This window comes from Cupressus sempervirens, chromosome 3, assembly GCF_028749045.1.
Source record: "Cupressus sempervirens isolate cs-2001-9-10 chromosome 3, ASM2874904v1, whole genome shotgun sequence".
NCBI lineage: Eukaryota > Viridiplantae > Streptophyta > Pinopsida > Cupressales > Cupressaceae > Cupressus > Cupressus sempervirens.
This window is the reverse complement of record NC_143120.1, coordinates 518,852,936-518,862,058: the sequence shown is the minus strand read 5'-3', so window position 1 is coordinate 518,862,058 and position 9,123 is coordinate 518,852,936.

Sequence of the window (9,123 nt, the reverse complement as noted above, 5' to 3'; positions counted from 1 at the left end):
TTCAATGCTGCAACTATAATAAATACATGAATTAAAAATTGTTATAGTCCATTCACTGGAATAAAACAACAAAGAAACAAAAAATAAATACATGGTAAATAATGAGTAAACAAAGACTAGAAATATTAATGTTAGTTGCAATAATCATAGACACATCTTAACGTTCAGGCTAAAATTATGTTCGGGACATTCAACTTTGTTCTTTTGGTAGCTTGCATTGCAGTCCTTTCTCGCTCGAGGAGAAATAAGCATCCTTATTTTTCAGTTAATTCCTTGCCGAACAAACTATGTCAAGAAACAATTGGTATTATACTGGCATGTTTGCCTTTGATGTTCCTGAAGGTATCACACTTCACAATGAAGTGTTTTTTTGGGTAAGTAAAAATAAGTAACATTTTTTGTACACTTCTATATGTCTTTTCAGTCTCGTTTCTTATTGAAGTTGATAAATGTTAGTTCTTAATTGAGGAATAAGAATCTTGGCTTTTTGTGGAATTTTAGCTGGTCTATACTCTTTTTATGATGATCATGTAGGGGTTTGAACATTGTGGGATAATATTCTGTTTTCTTCTTAGTAAAAGGATTTCTCTTCCAAAATTTTCATTGATTTGTCTTATAGGGATATTATGATCAATCGTAGGGTGTTTAGGCCTAACTCCATCTTATCTTTTTTCTCACTATTCTTATTTTTGCCTATTAATTGATTCTTGTCATTCAGAATGCTAATTAATTTTGTAAACCAAGGGTTGATCATAATGCGCTTCTAATTGAAGGGGTTATTGATGTCCCTACTCTTAGAATGAAGTATTGCTAGGTGGGCAGTGCAATCTCTTAGGAACTATTTTAAAGTAATGTTGTTTAATATTCCTATAATGTGTGGTACAAGTTCTCACCCCAATTTAGAAACTCTACTTGATAATCAACTGAGTCCTTTGCCAACTCCCAAATTTTCAATGCCAATCTTAATTTCAGGCAATTTGAAAAGCTTAGTTGTAACAGTGAACCTAAAAGTACATTGTCATATTAGAATATCAATATTGATTGTGTAGAATTAAAATGATTTATCATATCAAAAAAAGTGAAATGCTTCTTTGATAGAGTGAAAAATTTAAATAAATTGGGAACAAGAAAAATGTTATATATAGGAAAGGAAGATTTGACAAGCGAAGGCAATGCAAGGCAGGTGAGAGTAATTATTTGAAAGGTAACATGTAAATGTTCAAACATCATTGACAACCTAGAATTTCATAGTTTATATAATAACTATATTTGTAAGACAAGGGATAACAATTATTGAGCACCCAAGAACCTTTAAGCATGCACGTAATCAAAGAAATGCTAGATCGAAAATTGTAGGTAATGCCTTGCAGCTAGTGTTTTTATTAGTTGTTGAAGATGAGAGAGAATTGTTGCAAAAGATGGTGTAGCAAAAGTTGCAATTTAGTAGAGTATGAAGAAGAGGCAAAATAGTTAAAAATAGGTGATTTGTTTTCTATAGCATTAATCAAGTTAAATTAGATCAAAGAAGAATTCAAAGACAATGCAACATCAAAGAAGATGTTGCACTAGTTAAACCCTACCATAAAAGTAAAGAAATTATTAGATAAAATAATTTTCAATGGCCTTATAAAACCCATGAATGATGTTGATGAAGAAGCTCTATAGTACGAAAATAATGAAAATGAGAGATCTAAAAATATTTGTTGGTTTGAGAGAGACAAGTAAAGCATGTATCTACGAACCCTTACTTGTCCTTGTTACATATTGAAGATTAATTAGGATTTGCTCCCTTTGATGACAAAATTGCTAGAAATTGGGATTTACCAAATGTATGTTAAAGTTGATATTTCCAAAAGGCTTATTAGAAAGAGTACCATATGGAAATTTTTGGATGATGGGTGGAATAAGTTGAAATTTGATGGTGCTGCTAGATAGATAAGATAAGATAATTTTATTAATGTCCAACAAAAGACTACAATGTGGGTCTACGGGACTGGAAACTTACACAAGACGAAAGCAGACAAACAGAGCACCAAATAGTGTCCAAAAAAAGGACAAGTACAACAAAAGAAGACGAAAGTAGGAGACATCACGGAAAATAATAGGTATCTATCCTCACAGGGAAAAAGTCCAACAACGACTGATTTGTGCGGCTACCAGAGGCCCTGTGATAAAGTTGAGTGCTACAAGAGGAGTGTTGATGGTGAGGAGATCCCCTGTGGGGTCTCACAAATCTAGAATGGCCGGTGTTAGGGAAACTGTACGGTCACTTCACACCCCGAGTCAGAGCTAGGGGCGAGAAGAAGGTCGTAATAAGTTGTGCTTGGGTCTGACTCTTGGGAAATGATAGCTGTAAAGTATGGTCACGAAGCTATAAGAACTCATGGAGATAGAGCACAATGCAACGCTGATCTATGTACCTGAAAAAATTCAAGAGAGATTTGTAATCTCTAAACAGACAATAAAATCTCCCTCTAACCTCGTAGTATATGGGGCATCTAAAAAGGAAATGGATCTCAAATTCTGCCTTTGTTAAGGTACAAAGTCTACACACCCGATCCTCTCTAGCAATATGGTGATCAACCTGGATTCAGAGTCTGTGTGAGCCCACCTTGAAGGAACCAAGGGGGATATGTAGGGCATGTGTCCAGTATTTGTGTAAGTACTCAGTGCATACAATAATCCATCCCGAATATCTAAGAAGTGCTCGGTGTAGAAAGTCATCCTCAGACGTAGTCCCCTTAAGAGGATCCACCCAGGTCCGTATGATATACTACTTGTAGATGTCAAGTTTGACATGCCCGTTCAACTCCTGTGGAGAGGGAAGTAGATGAGCAGGAGTCTCCAATGAGAACCAGTAGGGAGGGAGACGGTCAATATCGATCCCAACTGAACTCAGTAGGATAGTAGCTTGAGCATACCAACAACGAGCTCTAGTGGCTAGATCAGAGTCTGCAATAGAAACTAAGGAGCAGTAGGCTAAGTAAGGGTATCTATGTTGGCTTTCAGCCGAGTCTGCAAAGCCACGAAGACAGTGGAGAAACTAGAGATGTATTGACAATTAGGGAGATGTGACTCAAACCTCCTTTGGTGCCTTCATTGTAGCATATTCTGGAAATCTCAATGGATTGACTTATAATTAGGTAGAAGGTATGACACTATTATAGAGCCTAAATTTTGCTCTTTCTATTGGTATACATGACCTTATTCTAGAAGGGGACTCAAAACTTGTCATTGATGCTGCTACAGGGATAACTAAGATTAATTGATCCTATGTCAATGTTATCAAAGATATCAAAAGACTTTTCTTGGCTTGGATTGTTTTGTTATACACCATACATGTAGACAAGGCAACAATGTAGATGATGCTATGGATACTCTAGGATTAGGGCTTATAAATATAAGATGTTCAAGAGACCAAGGGATGCTTCCTGCCAAAGTGAAGATTCTCCTTAAAGGAGAAAAAATGATTTTTTGCCATGGTTGTTAGTCTATGTCAAATGTTTAATTGTTGTTGTATAATTCCTAATATGGAAATATGTGTTAGAATGAGGTATAGTTTGAGAAGGTTTATGTCGGGCATTATTTCAAATACCTCAGTGCTCATCTTTTTCATAGTCAACAAAATAGTGATCTACATGGCTAGTCAACTAAGTGGCTTGTTGTGGTGGCATAATTCTAGTTGTGGCCATGTGATCAAGGTCAAATATGTGGTGAATGATGTTTGGTGTTACCTAGTAGGATTGCAAGGAATTTTGGTTTTAATATTAAATCTAGGAAAAAAATTGTAATATCCAGAGTTTTTATTATTCATTTGTGTACAAGGTGGCCGCACAAGTGAAGAGTCTTTCCTAGACATGAGATTTTTTGGGGGAATGCATAATATTTATTATCCTAGTCCGACGAGCTCTTTACAACACTATTTCCTTTCTCATTTTGTTGACAATTTACCTAGTCATCCACGAAGCAACATTGTGATTGGTACTAGTTCAAAAGCCATAAGAGGATAGAGTTAGAATTGAGCCTATTAAACATGATAATTTTAAGAAGATGCCATTATTTGGCATATTTGTAAGGAGGGTGGAGTTGCTTAGCTAATTGAAAATATGAATCAATATGATGAAAATTTGTTGATGCATTGCCTCTTCTTGGATAGATAGGAGTATTTTTGTTGGAGGAATATCTTTTGAACAAATTGAGGATATCATTGCCAAGGTTACAGAGCTCCCCATGACTGATAGGAAACAAAATAAATTAGATTTGGATACGGAGATCCTTAAATCAATATTTTAGAGAAGACAAGAGTCTTATGATACTTATGGTGGTTATGAGAGAGAAATGCTCCTAGAGCCTTGGATCATGTATGCCTTATGATAATGAAATATTTCACTCTTGAAGGTAGATTTAATGTTTATTATTTCTACTATATGTCTCTCTCAAACAGTTCTTGTAATTGAAATATTATTTCATTTCCTTTTTCCCTCCTGAGTTCACGTGAAAATTATATGAATTAATTGAAATGCCAAGAGTCAAGGTAAAAAACCTGTTCCACTTCACCAAGGCTCATCTTTTTCTTCTTCCATTTCTATCTAACCCCTTTCCCTCCCTAATAGATTGTGGTTCAGGAAGCTTCCCAATCCACACCCCACCCCTCATCTTCTAGCATAGCCCCCATCTTCTAGGATACTTGACACCCTAGGAACTAAAAACTAGAAGTGCATGAATGATCCTCAACTTAAAATTGCTTACCTCCAAGCTAGTCCTTAAACTCCCACCCAAACAATTGTTAGGTTAGAACCTATAGTCATGGAAAAGAAGGGCGTGCCCCTATCCAATAGAAAAGAAAAATATGTTGCCAATAAATCCAAACACACAATTCAAGGGGTGAGGTCTAAGGATGATGTGACAAAGGAGGAAAGCACCCCAAGATGCTCTCATAGACTTTCTACCTGGTCTTTTGACAAGGGCAAGGTGAAGGAGGTTGCAGAATATAATTCTAATGGGAATGGGGTTTGTGCGAATGAGGATAAGAAAAGACACGAGGAAAATGAGAAAGGAGGGGAAATGAAGATATAATGTAACTCAAAGATAACTAATTCCTCTACCCATGTCTCTAAAAGTTAGAGATCTAGTCCTTTGAACCTCACTAATAAGTTGATGTCATATGTGGCAAAGTTATCTTTTGAGTTGTATAAAATTATTTAGCCTGGGACATGTGCCAATTGTAATGCGGTGGTTGAAGAGTTGGATAAGTTGAAGGCTAAAGTGGTGGAGCTAAAGAGAAGACTAGAAGCATCTCTAGGTTTAGTTTGTGAGTTATGCATAGCTCGACCACTTTTCCATGCTTGATACAAAAATAAATATGAGAAGTAGATACCAAAAATAAAAGAATTGCAAGTAATTTTTTATGTTCCTCACTAAAGACCGGTGTAATGTCTTATAAAAATGTGGTTTCAAGAGTAAATGAGCTAGGTAAGTATTCCTAGATATTTTTACTCCTAATATCATCTACAATTGCAAGATGCTTAATTTCTTTTATGTTGTTTATGAATAAGACCATGAGCACCTATATGTTGTTGGTTAGGTATGAATGTATTTGGGATGTTCATAAGACTAGGTATAGTCTATTAGCTTAGATGGTAGGTACACTTATAAAGTTGATGAAAACTCCGAAAACTTAAATGGTAAGATCAATGTTGTTTGCTTCACCAATTTTTTAGAAGTGGTTTTTGATATGTATTGTTAATGTGTTGTTAACATGCTTCTTTGATGCTTTGGACCGTTAGCCTTCGAGGCTAGTTGCAAATGGACACCATCTTAGATTTGTTACTTATAATATTAAAAAAAAGTTGCAAAATCCTAATTGCAAAAAAGTACAAATTTTAGTATGAATTGTACAACAACATATTTATCACATGCAAAATTTATTTTTTAGTATGTCTCCAAAAAAGCTTACTATTTATAGTAAGTATCCTAATAAAAACTTACTATTTATAGTACATCTCAAAAATTTTTGTATGATGAATTCACGATGACTCTACTAGCATTTGACATTTGACAAGAAGAGATTTTTTGGCTGAGAGGCACAACCAAAGATGACAAGTTGTCATTGATGGAAATCAAAGAAAGGAACGATCAGTGAGATAAGGTAGATGGTTAGTGACACTTAGTCCCGACCAGAGTACCAATGAGAAGACATGAGCAAGAAAAACTCAAGAGTCCAATGATCATAGGAGGATATTCTATGGTGTCTTACAAATCAAGTTTGTCATAAAAAGTAATGACAATGAGAGGTAAACAAGAATCTACATGTTTTTGATAAGGTAAATAGGTTTTAAGGGGTCCTGAAACCCATAAGTTTAACAACAAGAAAGGCTGAAAATAAGCGAAAAAACACCCAGCCAAAACATAAGCCTTACGGCTGAAAATAAGCCCAAAGGCCCAGCCCGAAACAACTGCCCACTAAAAAGGCCAGAGAACCAATCAGAAAAACAGAGACCAGACAAAAAGCCAAAGCCAGGAGAAACAAAAACCAAAGGACAGAGACCCAACCTAGCAGACTACTTCTCCATCTCGAGCATGGTCTGGGCAGCTTCGGCGCACTCTTGTTGCTCTTCTGCCTTATGATCCTGGGCGTTCGTCAAATCCTGCTCCATAGTGCTGTCCTTGGCTTTATCCACATCCAGCCTATCTTTGTCTCTGTTCTGTTTATCATCTTCCTCCATCTGGTTCCTGTCTTTGAGAATTTCCAAGAGAGAGAGGAAGTTGTCGTTGATCGAAGCGAGGAGGGAGATCATTTGACTTGCCAGGTTGTGATTGTAGTTCTCAATATTTTTTACTCTCCTCTCCATCAGAGTCTCCCAGCTGTTCCGGTCGCCTTGGCTTTCTGCCCTGTCTTGCTCTTGATTTTTTCCATTTTATCCAAAATTGCATTGGATTTGAGCCGTCCTTCCCAAGATTTTATCTTGGTCGATAAGCAACTTTGCCTCCGTCGAAAAATCTTTTTCGGCATGCTAGGTCAGATTATTGGTGGCGTTAACCCCTTTATTAGCAAACCAATCAGCGACAAGGTTTGCCTCTCTGTAAACATGAGTGACGTGGACCTTATCGAACTTTGTGAGAGTGGCGCAAGTCTCAGCAATTATGTTCGCAATCGTCCACGAGGGAGGGGAAATACCATTAATGGTATTAATAATGTTTTTGGAGTCCCCCTCAAGCCAGAGTTTAGTAATCCCGGCTTCAAAAGCCAACTTGACCACCTTACTCGCAGCTCTTGCTTCAGCCAGATGAATAGTCTGGATTCCCAGCGGGGAAGCAAAGGCAGCTATTCCCTCCCCATAGCTATTTCTTATGATTCCACCGCAACCTGAAGGGCCTGGGTTACCCTTAGAAGCTCCATCAAAGTTGGCTTTTGACCAACCATCTGGGGGGAGAAGCCAGCTAGCATCCTGCCTTTTGAGGTTCCTGTCTTTTTCTTTAGCTATCTTTCTGTCCCCTTCTTCTTCTTCTTCCTCCTTCAGCACTTGGAGATTTTCCTTTATATTCTTCGAGACCTTCCTGCCAAGGATTATAGCCGGCTCCTCTCTGTCTCTAAATATTCTATTATTCCTTTCCTTCCAAATTCCCCAGCAAAAATGGGGTAAAATCCAGTCCGAGTGATCCTGCCGACCAGCAATCTTACAAAGACCTTTCCACTGATGGAAAAAATCCATGAGATTATCCGGATTGCACCAGAGGGTTTCATTATCATGTGTGATGACATTCCACACCTCCCTGGCATAGTCACATAAGATGAAAATGTGATTTCCGGTCTCAGCCTGATTCTTACACAAGGGACATCTACTGGGCATAACATGTCCTCGCTTCATGAGATTGTCATGAGTAAGGATTTTGTTCTGAAGAGCCAGCCAGTAAAAAATGTTGATCTTTGGAGTGAGACCCGGAATCCAAGCCTTCGCCCAAGGGGCCTTCTCTTTTAAGCTCCAAAGGGAATTATAGCCTGAGGCAACAGAGTATCTTCCATTGGGATTATCCCTCCAGACCAGCTCATCCCCCAAATTGATAGGAATCATGGAATTGAGCATAAGCATTATAGGAGTCAAGTCCTCAGAGATGAGGGATAGGTCACTCCATTCCTGGCCATTCCAATAATCACAAACTTTGGACCCAATTTGATCAGTAAAAGCTTGCATCCATCTCTCAAAAACAGGGTTATTGATAAGTGGATCTTGGGAAAGCCATCTATCCGACCAAAACTGAATGTCCTTCCCATTTCCCAATTTCCATGATATCCTGGCCTTAGCCAGGTCCCTGGCTTTCATGATCCCATTCCAAATGTTCGATCCTTTTGGGATATCCTTATTAAAAAGGGTGAAAAGAAGAGTGGGTCTTCTAAGGTACTTGTTTACCAGGGTGTCCCTCCATTCACCGGTGCTACTGAAGATCCGCCATATTTGTTTAGCTAGGAGAGCCTTATTGAGGTGGGTGATCTTTCTAATGCCCAGACCTCCGTACCTCTTAGGGAGGAAAACCTTCTCCCAAGCAACAAGAGGGTATCTTTTCTTCCCTTCATTACCATTCCAAAGGAAGTCTCTCTGGATTTTCTCCATTCTTTCAGCTATTTTCCCCGGAATTCCAAAGAGGCTCAGGGCGTAGATTGGCAGATTTTGAAGAGAAGATTTGACTAAGAGGCATTTCCCCGCTTGACTAAGAGAGACCCCTTTCCAACCAGCCATCTTCCTGTTGAATCTGTCCAAAATACCATTCCAAAAAGACTCCGGGGGTGAGGATCCCAAAGGGAGACCAAGATAGGTAGAGGGGAAAGAGCCTACCCCACAACCCAGAATCCTGGCGATTTTTCTTTGTCTAACCTCAGAGGTGTTGATGAAAAAGAGCGAGCTTTTGTTCCAATTAATCAGTTGACCCGTCCCACTGGAGTAAGTATCAAGAATCTTCTTCAGGGCTCTGGCCTCTTTGACAGAAGCTTCCCCCCCCAAGATAGTATCGTCAACAAATTGCTGATGAGTGAAGGGAACACAATTAGAGGAGGGAAGGATCCCTTTGATACAAGCCTCACGCTTTCTACAGTCTATAATCCTTCCTAAGCATTCAGCTAAAATGATG